This window comes from Buteo buteo, chromosome 16 (genome assembly GCF_964188355.1).
Source record: "Buteo buteo chromosome 16, bButBut1.hap1.1, whole genome shotgun sequence".
Taxonomy (NCBI): Eukaryota; Metazoa; Chordata; class Aves; order Accipitriformes; family Accipitridae; genus Buteo; species Buteo buteo.
Genome location: NC_134186.1, coordinates 15,944,390 through 15,959,876, shown reverse-complemented (window position 1 = coordinate 15,959,876; position 15,487 = coordinate 15,944,390). Strand labels below are relative to the sequence as shown.

The window sequence follows — 15,487 nt, the reverse complement described above, 5'->3', positions numbered from 1 at the left end:
AGTGCACCAGCAGAACTCCAACTACATTCCAGAAACACTAGTAGTTGCTCTGTAGCTGAGACAGGGTTGGGGTTTGTACTATCTCACATTTTGACGTGAGGAAAGACATGTAACTCCTCCTACTCAAAAGAAGTCCTCCTACTCAAAATTGGTTTTGAATGTGTATTTCTGAGGCAAACAAAAACAATGACAATTTTCTAAAATGGCTACAATTTGCTAATATCCCAGTGGAGGTGAAAGCTCTGGCTTCTCTTGTCAAACATGGCTAGGATACTAGATCTCTTCCTTTTCTCTTTGCCAAAAAAAAACTCATAAGGCTACCATCTTCTCCTCTAGGAGCCTAAAGCAACGAAAAATAGCAAATGTTCTTACAAAAAAGGTCTCTTGCCATACCAGGGTAACTGGGAAAAAGACACGAGCACAGCCTTTGCAAGCTCTGCCAGAGAAAGCTTCATTCTTAATCTCTACTGATTAAGCTTATGAAAATCAAAGCATTATAAGCATGTGTTCAACAACTTTTGAACAGTCTTCCTTCTACAACGAAATATGAAAGAAAAATAACTTTACAACATCAAGTAGGTGACAAAATGCAAGCTACCTGGCTAATGCCATTCAAGCTGCTGTAAGATGGCACATTGCAGGTTTACTTGCATGCTTTGGCTACCATTTGATGTTTAACCACCAATACTAATTTTACACTTGCTGCTACTTATCTTAAAGTATAGGAATCATAGATGGCAATATTTTCTTTGAATTTCTGTATGAAATACCAAATCTGTAAAAATCCAAAGATGATAAATTACCTGAGGAAGTGTTTTTCAATCACATAGAGTATTTTCTACAACTAATATCTAGATCAGATCTCTCATGTTGTGCCATAAAAGGAAGAAGAAGAAATTTGTTAGCAATCTCAACATAAATTCTATTAATCTGTAAATGTTGTCCAAATCTGGAAAAGCTCCCAAGAAACTCCAATTCTGCACTGCATGAATATCAAAAATGAGTTACAATATGGCTCAAAAACACAGTCCCCAAGATGACCTCCTGATTTATGCAATTCCATAATTCACAGCCAATCAAGAGACCCATGCCACACTGAGTGACCTAGTATTGGAGACCGTATCTTGGTCATCTCCAAGAAAAAGCACAAACAATGTCCCAAGCAATCTTTAATGAACAAAACGCTGATTGCACACTCCTCCAGAACAGGCTATCATCAATGCTTGCAACCACATTTCCACAAAAATATCATACCAAAATTATTACTCCTTATGTGTAACAGAAAACACAATTAATTTCAAACAGTATGCAATTCCGATGATAATTCTGATCTCTAGAAAATTAATCTTGTCTACACAAAAGGCAAAGTATCCTGAAAACAGAGCTTTTCCAGAACCGTGTTCAAGACTTTTATGCCATCCCAGTTGCAAGCCATATTAGATTAATGTCTCTGCCAACATATGAACTTAGCATAATGTATACTAACGCTCCCCACTGCATAGAGATCACAAACCAATTATGATAAACAGTAGTCTCACTGCCTACTTATTTTACTGGAAAATGTTCACTCACCAAAATATGACAACTAGAGTGGAATAAAAATCTTAATTCAGTCCTGTCTCTGCAAGCTATACTACTTCCCAGACAGAAACAGATGTATGTTACTATTCTGAAAGAAAATTCTGCACTGAGGATGAGCTCTAAACTGACTGCAGGAATACTGATTTTACATAGTTGGAACTGCCAAGTTATCAGTGGTTGTACACAACATAAAGAATTTCTCTTTATAGGTACAGGAACAAAAACAGTCACAAAGTCGGAATGACTTAGTCATGAAAGGAAGTAAGACCACCCAATTCTACATACATAAAACAGGATTTAATAATCTCAGTTGTGTATCACAGAAACTAATTATCTTATCTGAAAATCATTAAACACAGGCTTCAATGAAATGCAGAATAACTATTTAAAAACATGTAAGAAACAGAGAGGACAGAATTAAAAAACAAAATGCAGTTAAACAACAGGGATCCAAAAGTTCAGGAACTTCAATCTATCTCTTTTCAAACAGAAAAGTGAGGACTTGGAACTCACTCATGAGACCTTCATTTTGTCCAGAAGGTCACTGTGGAAACCAGGGAGTTGAGTGGCAGGCTCTTGTCATTTTGATCTTAAGGAGTAGGAGTGAAAAGGTGTGCATTTGACTAAGCATTTAACATACTTTTGGGAAGAGAAAGCTTTTGACATCAGCTGCCATTTACTGAATTTCTGTTGTCTTTAGTTTCCAGCTTATTCATGCCTTTTATCAAAAAAAAGGCCAGAAAAAAAGGAGAAAGATTACTAGACTTCAGTGTCCTCCAAAGTTAGGCCAAAGGACAACAACCATGAGCAATCATTGTGGCTGACCTCTAAATGGCTAACTCTGGTTTCACTAAAACCCAACTGGTACCTTTGATCAGACAGCCTGGTAGTGCTAGAGAGATACAAATATGCAAGTAAGTGCCAGAATTTATTTCAAGAAATGCAGAGAAAAATGGTTAAATGAGCACTATGCAGAACCACTTTTGTTTCTATTCACAAATGACTATCACTGCAGCCTTACAAAACTAACCTGTACCACTGTGTATGCTGCAGTTTATGAAGACTATCTGTCAGGTTCATTCTCTGGATATGAACATGTTAATTATTAACTTATTCTCTTATCCTACTCTTCAAATGTGTTACACAAAGATGAGTAATAGCACAAAACTCCTGTTCCAACTCCAATTTTCCCCTCCCTCTGTTATTGTTGCAGCATGAAAGGCAGGGACTTCAGATTTAGACACAATAAACAGAGATTACATTCCTTTATTAAGGTGTGCCAGAAACCTGAGATCTTTCAGCCAAAGAAGTATTGTAACACATTGCCTCTAATTATTATGCAATATTACAGTCTTCCACAGCAGGAACAGCAATTTCATGCTTAGAATCCAACCCATTCACTAGAAAACTGTTATACAGCACTCTCAGAAGGAAGGATTTTTAATACAACAGGACTGTTGAGTCAAGAAGATAAGAAGTAAGAAGCTTGTACAATTAAGCTTTATCACAATGCTAGCATTTATCACCTTTCAAGATGTGCACATTTTTTGTGAATTGTCTTAAAAGCATAATGACAGTAAGTACTTTTATTTATTTACCTTATGCAATTCTGCATAAAAAGACTTAAAATTATTCATGTTTCTAGAAATCTGTGTAACTTCCATTTCTCAACACCATAGATATCTAGTTCCTAATAAATGACTGAAATCTGAATACATAACTGTCTTAAAAAATCTCCAGGGTTACAACTTCATTTTTCTAGTTAGAAAAACTCTCAAAATATTTAGTATGTTTAGAAATAAAAAGTATTTGCTTTAAATACATGCAAACCTAATTACAAAGTCAGGCACAAAGCATTCTAAAATTGTATTTTTTTTTCACCTTCTTAATTCTCTGATTTCATGAATTTTTTCAGAGAACAAAGAAATGGAAACAAAAAAATCTGTTAACACAAGCATCATGCTACAGTTCTATGTGCAAGTGCATTAAAAGGTAAAACTTAAAACACAATATACCTGCATGACACCTGGTAGAATGGATATCCCAGTAGAGGAACAGAGTTTGAAAATCCAGACTGACTCGACATTGCCTTCAGGTATTGTATCCACTTAAATCATTTCTATATGCCATATGTTAATTCCTTACCAAAAAAATATGTATGTCTGTATCCATCTGTACAGTAGTTCAAAGCTAACTAAACAGAAACCAAGTGCATTTTTGAAGGTCTTGAAGATTCTGCCTGCATTTCAAACTGCTTCCTCAGTAGTGAAATTCCTAAAAGCCAACACCCTCATGACATCACATACTACAAAATCATAAACATGCAATTGTTTCAGTAAAGCAAGGACAGCCCGTCGGTTTTGACTCGACATAAAATCCTGCACCGCATTCTTCCTGAAAACACAGTGCCTTTCAGGCTGGCGAAAGGCAGAGAGACCTGCTGTCTTAAACAGCAGCCCTGCTTTGGCAGTCAGCCAGCAACCAGCAGAACTTATTGCCAATGCCGCAAATCCCTCCTATCAGCTAATGAAGATCCAGACTGCAGGTGAAAAATGATTTTAGCCCATGACAAGAATTTCCTTGAAAATGCATGAGATCCATGACCTTGAACTTAGAGACAAAAATTTCTTTTAAAAATTTCAGTTGAATGTACAATGCATGCTATTGTTTTACAAGCAACATCAGATTGCATCGCACATTACAGTAGTATGAAAAATCACACTGAGTTTTCCCCTGCTAAAAAAGAATCCTATCATGCTACACTCTCAACTGCACAGGAAAGCAGGCGGGAAGGATAGGAGATGGAATCTTAAACCACATTATTTAAGCTACTGAATACAGAAATAAAATTATGTGCATGCATTCCTGTAGTATTTTACTACAGCTTAAATCAAAGAAATATCAAAAGCGAAATTTCTTTTGATATACAGTACAATGGTAAGTTACATGAAAGTTTATTTGGGCATGCCTTCCTCAGGAGAGGAAAAGACAACTGGAAAGCAGGAAGACATGCGAGTAGCCACAGTATAGCCCAGTGGCATGACTAACGTCAAATAGACTTAAATGATTATCTACCTACACTACTCTTAGACTAAAAAAGGTGTACAGTGCTGTCACATGAAGACATGCTTAGTTTAAGCAAAATATTAAATAAAACAGATTTTTAAATTATTTCATTATCTGTGCTAGCTGCACTGGGAAACATTAAAATGTTGAATTTAATACCGCTACCCTATGACATATTATTTACTCTCATATTATTTTGTCTCTCAGTTTTGGAAAAAGACTGAATCAGTTTCACTTGGTTTATCACAAGTTTATAATCAACTTCTCAGTCATTAGGAAAAAGGTTCAGAACTCTGCCACTATTCTAGGTACCTTTTAAAGTCTGACTTAAAAGAATGGGAGCTTGTTCTTCTACCTTAAATGTATCTTAAATTTGAAACTAAATCTGATCTCAGTGAAATGTTTAGTTTCTTGTTGATACAACTCAACTGTTTTTATAGTGTTTTAAAAACACTGTGATGTTTTACATTGCCTAACTATTATTTGTCAAGGTGTAAAAAAAGGGCAATTTATTTGTGAAACATGATAACAGTAGTTCAAAGAGATGAAACAATAGGGGAAAAAACCCCAAAACAATCACAGGCTACAGAATAAGGGCTTGGTCCTCAAAAAAATAGGAATGCTTATTAATTAGCTCTGCACACTGTCACAGATAGAGCTCAGTCGAGTAACTGACTGTTCCCACCAGCTACAACTTGGGGAACTACAGGCCATTTTACACAATAAATGCAACGTTATTCTGTGTTCAAGTGTACATGTGGATACCATAGGTTACTGCATACAGCACCAATTTCTGAAGTCTTACAAAAATGCCAGGATAACACAAAGAGAGCACAGTTTGCCCAGAGAAGTAATTTTTTTTATTAGCCCAACTGATATGTCTGGAAAAACAAATAAGCTTCTGGGTATATCATTTTGCAGAAATTTTTATACCTCTCCTGGCTGCAAAGAAAAAAGCTTGAAAAGGCAATTCAAGCACAAATGATGTTGTGGTATCAGCTGAATTTTCACAGACTTGAAAAAAAGCAGCTTTTATAGGCATAATCTCCCTCATGTCTAGTATGGAGCATTAATTCCAAAACCCACGACCCTCAAAAACCACAAAGATAACAGCAAAAAAAGTTGTGTGCATGTGAGAGGAAGAGAAAACCCTACCAGGTCTGTCCAAGTCATCTCTCCCTGCTGCCTAATCAGGGATGTTAGGATAAGTACTGTTAGCTTTCATCCCTACTGCCACAGCTGTTGAGGGCCATGTAAGTCATTCTGCTACGCTGTTGTGGTGGGACCTGAGGAGTCATCTTGTGTGCATGTCCCTAAAGCACTTACATTTCTATCCTGTGTATTTACTCATTTTTTTATTTGGTGCCTCCTTGACACTGATAATCACAGCATTAACACATTTATCCAGTAATTCTCATCTCAGAATAATTCTTCTTAGTCCCAACCAGGATTTAGGGTGTTTCCATTTGATTTGCCAGCTGAAAAGAATGTCAGTGTCAAGTCAGCAGATTACAGGCTTATAAACCAGGAACCTTAGAGGCTGCCAGTGGCTTGCCATGCCATTTTGCAAAAATCACTCAGTCCCTTAATGCCTAGTTTATCCACATAATAAGGAAAATACTGGCTGACAGCAAAGGAATGATGTGAGGTTAAATTTTTTTTGTAATTAAGTATTGAAATCCTCTGATTAAAGATTTATGAAGGGATAAAACAGCTGTAGCATTTGAGGGAAAAGATGTGTGGGAATATTCAGAATAGAGTGTTCTTTTTGTCTCTTGTTCCTAGCTCTAACGTAACAGAAGCATTATTGCTCCAAAATTGCAATTTAAATATAAAAGCCATTTAAATTTTAAAATGTGGTGAAAACGGCATAGTTTTTAAACGGGTGGACAGCATTACATAGCATTTAAAGATAGGGATAACCGAGGTGACAATAGGCAGACTAAAGCTGAATTAAAGATGATCTTTACAGAAGCAGAATCCTTCATTGGTAAGCATCATACCAGTTCAGTGATTTGGAAACCGGAAGGGAAAGTGTGGCATAAGAGGGAGAAAGGGGAAAGAGAAAGTCTGGCAAAGACCAAAAAGAAAGCCTACACACAATGATACCCAACATTTATTAAGTGCCCCTTTTATTTCTTTCTATATGCAGGCTTGTTTACAGTACAGAACTACTTCTGGGATCCAGACCTACTTGCCAAACACCACCTGCAATAAAAGAAACAAGTGGGTTTCGTTCCAACTGCAGTCATGTTTGTTTGAGTTTTACTTCCGTGTTTTAGTGCCAACAAACTTACTTAAAAATAACCACATTAGTATTTTTTGTCATAGCATGCCATGTAGTACTTACTACTTTGCTGGAACAAAATTAAGCAAAGAATATAAGTTTGAGACACAAATACCGTGTGTTCCAGAATTTACAGTGACCTTAACACTGAAGTAACTGACCTGTTAGCTATTACAGCATTTAATGCTGCTACTTGAAAAAGTATGCAATACTTAACTGAGGTGCAACTGCACTTCAAAAAGCAAGGATAGGCTGAAAGGCTGGAGAAGATCAAGTTCATGCCCACTTTGACGTTATTTCAAACAAGTAGCATCCTTGGTAAACTAATGGAAAATTCATTTAAACTAAAATGGCAACTTCATAAAGTCTAGAAGTGAAAGCAGGCACATTGTAGACACTTATGTGATGATATATCAAAATGCATAGAAGATGTTTAGTATTCATAAAAATAGAATGAAGTGTCATGCAGAAATTATTGTAACATCAATACCATAAATCAGTAATTTACTCCCATACAAAGTGTTATATTTGATATATTACCTGCCTGCTAAGAAATATATTAGACACTAAAATAGAAGGAAAAAGAAGTTACAGGAAGTGTAGGAAAAATCATTATATGGAGTTTGAAAATAACAGTATTACTTACAAAGAAAATATTACAAAGATATTCAATATAATGAGCAGTACTTAGAAGACATAATGGAAAGTCTTTTTTTCCTTTCTGTACGAAAAACAAGAATCAGGAAATATTCAACAATACTGAAGAATAATGGCAAATTTGAAATGGAAGAAGGACAATATGACTGAAAACTCAAAAGACATCTAGAGTTAAAGACTAACTGGATACTTATATAGGAAAAAAACAAAGAAACAAACAAACAAAAACCCCAGAAGTGATAACAGAAAAGCACTGGAAGGGAAGAGGACTTGAAAAAAATGCCAGAACTTGGGAGAAAAAAAACCATGAGAGAAAGCGATCTAACCTAGCTGCTGAAGGATGTCTTTTGCTCTTTTCTGAGGCAGACTAGTGGGTTCAATGATAATGAATAATCTCTGCTGCACTCCTAAGCTTGTTGGTCAAACAACTGAGCTAAGATTTATTTTTTCCAGCCTAGTTTCTCAAGAAAACTCAAGTGATCATTGTCACATAAGCAGGTACAGAATAAGCAGGTTAGTTGTTTTCAGGTAGGCTACCTAATGAAAAATAAAAGTGAACAACCTCTGAAAGAAAATAGGCAGCACATGAAGATGTTTGTATTCTGACTTCAATTAAACTGGGTTCTCCAAAGCAAAAGAACTATCTACCTTCTCTCCTACCCCACCTTCCAGTCCTTAAAATTTCCCATTTACCTGCCCTCCTAATACCTGGTTGCTCTGTTCGCCTTTCAGTAGCTTTCAATTTCTCCAGCCCCTCTTTCCCTCCTGCTGTTAAGGCAGCTTTCTTGCCATATACATGGCACTATCCCAGCAGGCCTGTTACAAGCTTGTTCAGCTTGATAGCCTATTTATCTAACCTAGAGATGGTTACCTCTTACCCATCCTCATCCTCCATCAGCTTTACATCATTCCTAGTAAGAACTTTAAAAAGTAGTAAACATCCCAAATAGCAAGCAACAGTTGATTAAACTGTTACACACTTCACAAAGACACTGAAGTTTCCCCACATTTTCTCCACAAACTCCCTGTCCATATACTGTCATATCCTGAAATATGGCTAGTGATGCTGACACAAAACTGATTCAAAAGGCAAGATTCCCAAGAAAAGCAAGAATCTCTGCTTAGTTTCTCAAGCTTGTCTGTTTCTTATTTATTTTTAGAAGAAAACAGTGAGTGTAAAGCTACCTTCTCAAACTGAATTCTGGAACACAAAGATAGCATCTCTTATGATACAAAAGTAAGCGAAATCTCCTTTGGAAGGAGCTTTAAATTTGCAGTTGGGCCCCATGTTAGCCATTGAAAGGCTGGGTAGGTCAGATTAAAAAGTATGGGGCGGGGTGGGGTGGGGGGTGGGGGGACGCGGATCTACTTGCTCTTTCCTTGGTATCCAGGTTTGAGATTTGAACTTCACTGGCTATTACCAAATACTAGCACCAGAAACAACATACAGGTTTTAAGACTTTTCAAGCACTATGCAATCCTCCATCACCTGTCCCCATAAGTCCATCTCAGTTCCTCTCAAGCAGGCATCAGAGGTGGACCGTCGTCCCCTCTGCAGAACAGAGCCATTGCACAGCCATCCTGTACAGCAGTTAACAGAGTCCACTCTGGGATGCAAAGCAGAGCACTGAAATTTAAAACATAGCTATTCTAGGTCATTCTTTGCTTCACTTTATGGAAACCTCTCAGTGGCAAAATGCTTGCATTTTGACTTGCACGCACTTTAAAGAGGGGGAAAAACATTTTCCCAAACCTAATTTTCTAGATAGGAAAACATGTAACAGTTATATAGGACCTGGCTTTCAGCTGCTTCTGCAAGACCGAAGTTGCAAAAAGGTTCCTTTGAAGCAACTTGCATACCACGTGAAATTGTTGAGAAAGGCAAAATGCCAACACACTCCTCTCTGTGACCATGCAGGCTGGTAAGAGTGGTGGAACTACATAAAGTAAAAATAATGAGGGCCTTGAAATATAAAGTATCTGAAATTTAAGGAATTTATTTCCCTTAAGGATTTGTCCTTCAAGGAATAGGGAAGTAAAAGGAGCTGCAAGATATAGCAGTAGGTTTTATTTTAGGTACAGACACATTTCTGCATCCATAAGCTTTATCTCAAGCTGCCACATATGAAAGCAAACAATTCTGTTTCATTCCATGCTCCTCTTCAAAGACACAGAAGTCACACAGAGACATCAGCAGCACTGGCTTGAAAGTAGTTGCCCTCTAGACAGATACCAGCTTCCATGTGTTCTGAACATCATTCCAGGAATCAGTCACTAAAAACATACAATAAAAAGCTAAATATTACTTGACAAAATGAACTTCAAAAGACACTGGATTTGGAAGAATTCCACAACGAATACTTTATTTGGTACATTTAAAAAAATAGTAAGTCTGGACTGAGTCTTTCTGTCAGAGTCTGAAGCTAGATTTTAAAAATTCCTACACCTGAAACAAAGCCTAGAATTTACTCTAAACATTAGAGAATTCATAGTGGAGGTACTAGCACTGGTACATCTGCTTGCTACTTTAGTCCTTTCCAGACATTCTTACTTGTATTAAGAAATAATATTTTTAGTATCTTTGTTCCAATCTGGAACAAAAAAAAGCAAAAGTTATTAAATACTCATTTAAACACCATAATATTTTCAGCCCAAACATAAAACTGCTCTTAGCTATTTTACTACTAGACAGGCTGTAAAGATGCTCAAAAGTCCAACACCAGGGCCCTGACTTGCAAGGCAATCTAAACAGCATTACCCAAAGCATTTCACATACAAGCAGTTAACAGTGCAGCCTGCACAGCCTCCATTGACCTGACGCATTCCAATTCTACATCAAGTCAAAAATCACAGCTTAAGTACTAATCACGCATCCCAATTAGTACTTGAAAGCACATCTTCCTAGCCTTTGTGCCCAAACTGGAGATGGCACACCTCCCTCTCTTGCCTCTTCCACTCTTCCTGGAAGTTGCCACTCCCCATTCATAAGTAGCTTAAGGCTCCATTCCTGCTACTCTCCTTTTGGTGCTCAAGAGACAGGATCTTTCTTCAGGCTTCACATATTAATACTGCCACCATCCCTCTACCATAATGTTCCATGGCACCTACAGACACCAGGTTTTAGCACACTGTTCTGTAACAACGACCAACACAGAATGGCTGGAGGGCCACAAGGAGTTATGTACCAGTGGCAGCTTAGCCCTGTCCACCAGAGGAACCCTTTATGGCAAAGTATCTGTCCTGGGAGTTAGCTAGAACAATGTTGTTTACTACTGTACCTCAAAGCAAAAGCAGGTATGCTGTTGTGGGTAAAACCTGCATCACTGAAGAGCCAAAACAGAAGCTCTCACGTCCAGAAACAACCACCACCCATGCAACTCCTGTGCAAGACTGTGTTTTACACTGCAGCTTCCCCGTTCCTCACACATCACACCTTCAGAGATTTTTAAACAAGAAACAGAACTCGGTTACTGGTTGCAGTTACAGCACTTATTTTTGATGGTTTTATTCTGAACACAGAAGGCGGGATAGGTAACTAAGCAATGGCGAACAAAAACCTAAAGCTCATAGACCAAAATAAGCCACTTAGGGCGCCTGGAGCCATAACGGCCAAATTTTATTTGACATAATTATTTCACTTATTCTGTATCTCAGGTAACTTCTACCACTAGATGTTTCAAGAGTAAGCCCTGAATTCTCAATGGTTCTCACTAATATTGCGTAATAGCAAATATAAGAAGAAAGCATGTACTAGAATTGAGATTAAAAAACTGCAATCTTGATCTAGATGTCAGAAAACCAATCCATGTTTCTCTACCGTTTAGCAAGTGTTCAGGCAGAAGCTACACAACTCTTTATTGTGGCCAAAGGTTCACAATTGATTCATGAGCAACTGAACATGCTTGGCATCCTGCCTGTCACAGAGATAACCCTGTCCTGTTGAACTAGAGCAGTGAACGTTCCTGCCTGCAAACCTGAAATCACAATGCAGTTGCTGTGTAACCAGGTACTGTGTTCTCAACCAGACCATTCTGCCCTACAGCTGGCTAAATAGGTCTACAACAATTTGCAGAACGGGCAAGAAAAATTCTTGTCAACAATAAAACATGAGGATGTCTTCTGGGGGAGAAGAGGAATACCTGGGCTGTAAGTTAACCTACTGTGAGTCATGAAACCTCACAGATATAAAGCCACTGACCATGACATAGACAGGAAGGGGGAAGTACTCTCCTCACAACCTTGCCTTCCTCTCTAACTGTGTTGTGGTTTAACCCCAGCCAGCAACTAAGCACCACGCAGCCGCTCACTCACTCCCCCCCGTCCAGTGGGATGGGGGAGAAAAATCGGGAAAAAGAAGTAAAACTCGTGGGTTGAGATAAGAACGGTTTGACAGAACAGAAAAGAAGAAACTAATAATGATAACACTAATAAAGTGACAACAGTAGTAATAAAAGGATTGGAATGTACAAATGATGCGCAGGGCAATTGCTCACTGCCCGCCGACCGACACCCTGCCAGTCCCCGAGCGGCGATTCCCCGCCCCCTCTTCCCAGTTCCTATACTGGATGGGACGTCCCATGGTATGGAATACACTGTTGGCCAGTTTGGGTCAGGTGCCCCAGTTGTGTCCTGTGCCAACTTCTTGTGCCCTGGCTGGGCATGAGAAGCTGAAAAATCCTTGACTTTAGACTAAACACTACTAAGCAACAACTGCAAACATCAGTGTTATCAACATTCTTCTCATACTGAACTCAAAACATAGCACTGTACCAGCTACTAGGAAGACAGTTAACTCTATCCCAGCTGAAAGCAGGACAAACTGCAATTCCAGCTGAAACAGCCACAAGTAACCTGCAGTGGGAAATTAACTTCCAAGCTCACCTGATCACTACCAGCAGTCAGAGGTACACAGATGTTAGTTATTCTGCACCTGTGCACACAAACAGTCTGTACTGTACAACTTTGAATTTTAACCTACATAAACTTTGGGGGATGACCTCATCCTCAAGACTAGCGGGAAATGTTACCTGCCACCACCAGGTTCACTCTGTATCATCCCCATGACCTTTACCCAGGAAACACAGTCATACTTATTACCAGCAATCCACTGTCTGCCAGTAGACTGGAAGAGGGAGGGAGACTGCTGCTGCTGGAAAGCAAGAGGTTCACAGGCCACAGCCCAGGCTGCAGCAGTGGGCATCAGTGACACAGCGTTTCATCACTGGAGTCCTGCTGGCCTGGCACTGCCCTCGCACTGGCTTTGGAAGGAGACGACAAAAGTACCAAACACCTCTTCCCCCCAGCTTTACAGCAGATGCAAATCATAAGGCTGCCACGTGCAATACGCTGAGGAAGCTCAGGTCAGGTATAACAGTCTGGTGGAGAAAGGCTGCAAGATTCACATGCCTGAAATCCAGTGCTAACAGAGCTGCAAGGCTGTGAATCCACACCAGCATCATCACTGGCCAAAAAGAGAATTCCAAAACAAATCAAGCAAGACACCCCTCCCTCCCCCCGCCCCCCCCCCCCAAAAAAAAAAAAAAAGAAGAGAGAGAGAAGCCCAAACCAAACCAGAATCCCACCTAGGTCCTCCTAAAAGGAAGTTCATCAACTTGACCCATGTAGACAAGATTTTTCCAAAGAGTTCTACACAGGGTAGACTTTTAAGGCCTGTACCAGGTACTGACTATCTTCAAAGACCATTCGGAAGTGATCATTCCATTTTCTCTTGCTGCATTTGTAAACACAGGAGTATAAATCTACCTGCTGTAGAGCAGGCATTCCACATTTCAGTTCAAAGAAAAATCAGAGAATCAAATTAAATTCCCTCTCTGTATGAAATAATTCCATATTCTTAAATCTGAAATAGTTCTTCTAAACGACAACAAAAAGGCATTCGTGAAGACTTGACATTATTATATTAAAAAAAATACACAGGGCCTGAAATGGGATTAAGCTACTTTATCCTACTTAAAAATGAATTATACTGGATAGAGACAAATATTTACTGCCAAGTTACATGAAAATATTGAACAGAAAACTAACCAAAATGATTGAATTAAAAAAAATTTAGTCTGCCAAATAAACTTTAAAGGAATAAACTTTTGCTAAAAATAAACAGGAAATCTAGTATTTCACTGAATATGGATGCATGTAAATTGGACTGAATTGATTTAATAAAAACAGTCACTACAAACACACGTAGAAGCCAGAATGCTGGTATTATAAGCAATTTTAAAAATTACTTTGAATTTAGAAGGCAGGTTCCTCTCTACCATCACCCAAATAAATTTTAATTTACTTGAGCTACCAGAAGGTAGTAAGTTTCTCTGTCCAACAGACAGAAATCATTAATACAAATAAACAGATGCCTATTTAATGGCATCCAAACTTCAGCTTGCTGGCCCTTGATGAAGCTCCAGAGTATATAATGTACATCTCATAGGATTGGAAATAAGGGAGGCTGAGTCTATTTTTGATCTTTAGGATAAACCAAAGTCTTCTACATAACAGGACTGTCATACAGTATCCTTTTTAACTCAGACATTTTATGTTAACAGTCCTAATAAATTCTTCTGTCTAAGAATAACCTATTCAAAATTCTTACTAGCAAATAAACTGTAACTACAATACCTTGTAAATTGTGCAAATCACATACCAGATTACAGAAAAGTGTTACAATTAGAGACAAATGAAACACTGTCATTTCACTTTAAAACTGGCAATTTCTATAATTTGACATGCCTCAAAAGAACAAGAGTAAAAAGAAACTGTAGGGTGTACAAACTCCTGAGGTCAGGGTGATAAATGAAACCACTTCCAAAATAAGCTTTCCTCATTAAGGCTTCTAAACCAGAGCTGGCTTTCATTCAGTTAATATCACTGTTACAAGTAATCTAAAATATTCTTGATAAAATATTTTTAGTGTTGACTCCAGCATATTAAAACCAGTTGAAGGTCACTATGAGGATGAAAAAAAAAAATAAAGTTCAGACACAGGAAAGTTAACAAATTCATTCCTAAAACTACACAAAATATTTTGAGAACTCCGTACTTAAACCAGTTCAAGATTAATTGTTTCTTTATAACTATCATGTTAATACATTATAATCTGAGCATTAAAAAAAGAAACAACATATCCTGTCAGTTCTTCCATTACATCTACTGAATTCTACTTACTTGTCCCCACAGGCACACCCGAACTACTAAAAGAAGGGTCAGTGGGTTTTAGTTAAAAAACAAAAACACTATATATATAGTTTTAATCAATTTTATGTCATCCCAGCCTCCCTGAAGAAATATTTAATTTGCTTAATTAGTCAGATGGCACTGTCTTTGTATTTGTTCACTGCATTTAACAAAACTTTTTCATTTTATAGGCCAATTCATGTGCCACTAAATGACAATTCAGCACTACAAACTAAAGCAGAGAGAGATCTAACCTGTTCTCTGAATGTAAATATTTCATACCAGTCTTTTTAAACAGTCAACTGTTTAAACTCTTCATTCTGTGTTGGTGTAAAAATTTATTTTATTTATTTAACTTTGGCATATTCTTTTGCATACCACTTCAATCTCAGAAGAAATAATGCTCAGGAATCCTTTATATTCTGTTACAATCTTATGACTTCCATTATCATACACCATCTTGAAATGGAAGAAATTAAACTTAACCATGAAATGATACAATATAAAACACACATCTGAATCACAGTCACATCATTAAGAACTGAACTGACTTCATTAAATTCTAAAAGAAGAATAAGATTTATGGAAACACAAAAAAATGAAACACCTAAAAGCACTAGGAATGGCAGTGTGAAAGGTAACAGGGGCCACAAGTTTTTCAAGTGCATGGGATGCATTTCTATGCAAAACAGAGCAGACAAACAGGAC

The 15,487-nt window shown here is 37.8% G+C and overlaps 1 protein-coding gene across 8 annotated transcripts in view; it reads right to left on the bottom strand.

Annotated features, from left to right (window-relative positions):
* The window catches only part of PLEKHA7 (pleckstrin homology domain containing A7), a 166,910-nt gene that overhangs the window by 106,674 nt on the left and 44,749 nt on the right, over positions 1 to 15,487 (bottom strand). The gene's annotated exons all lie outside the window — the stretch shown is intronic.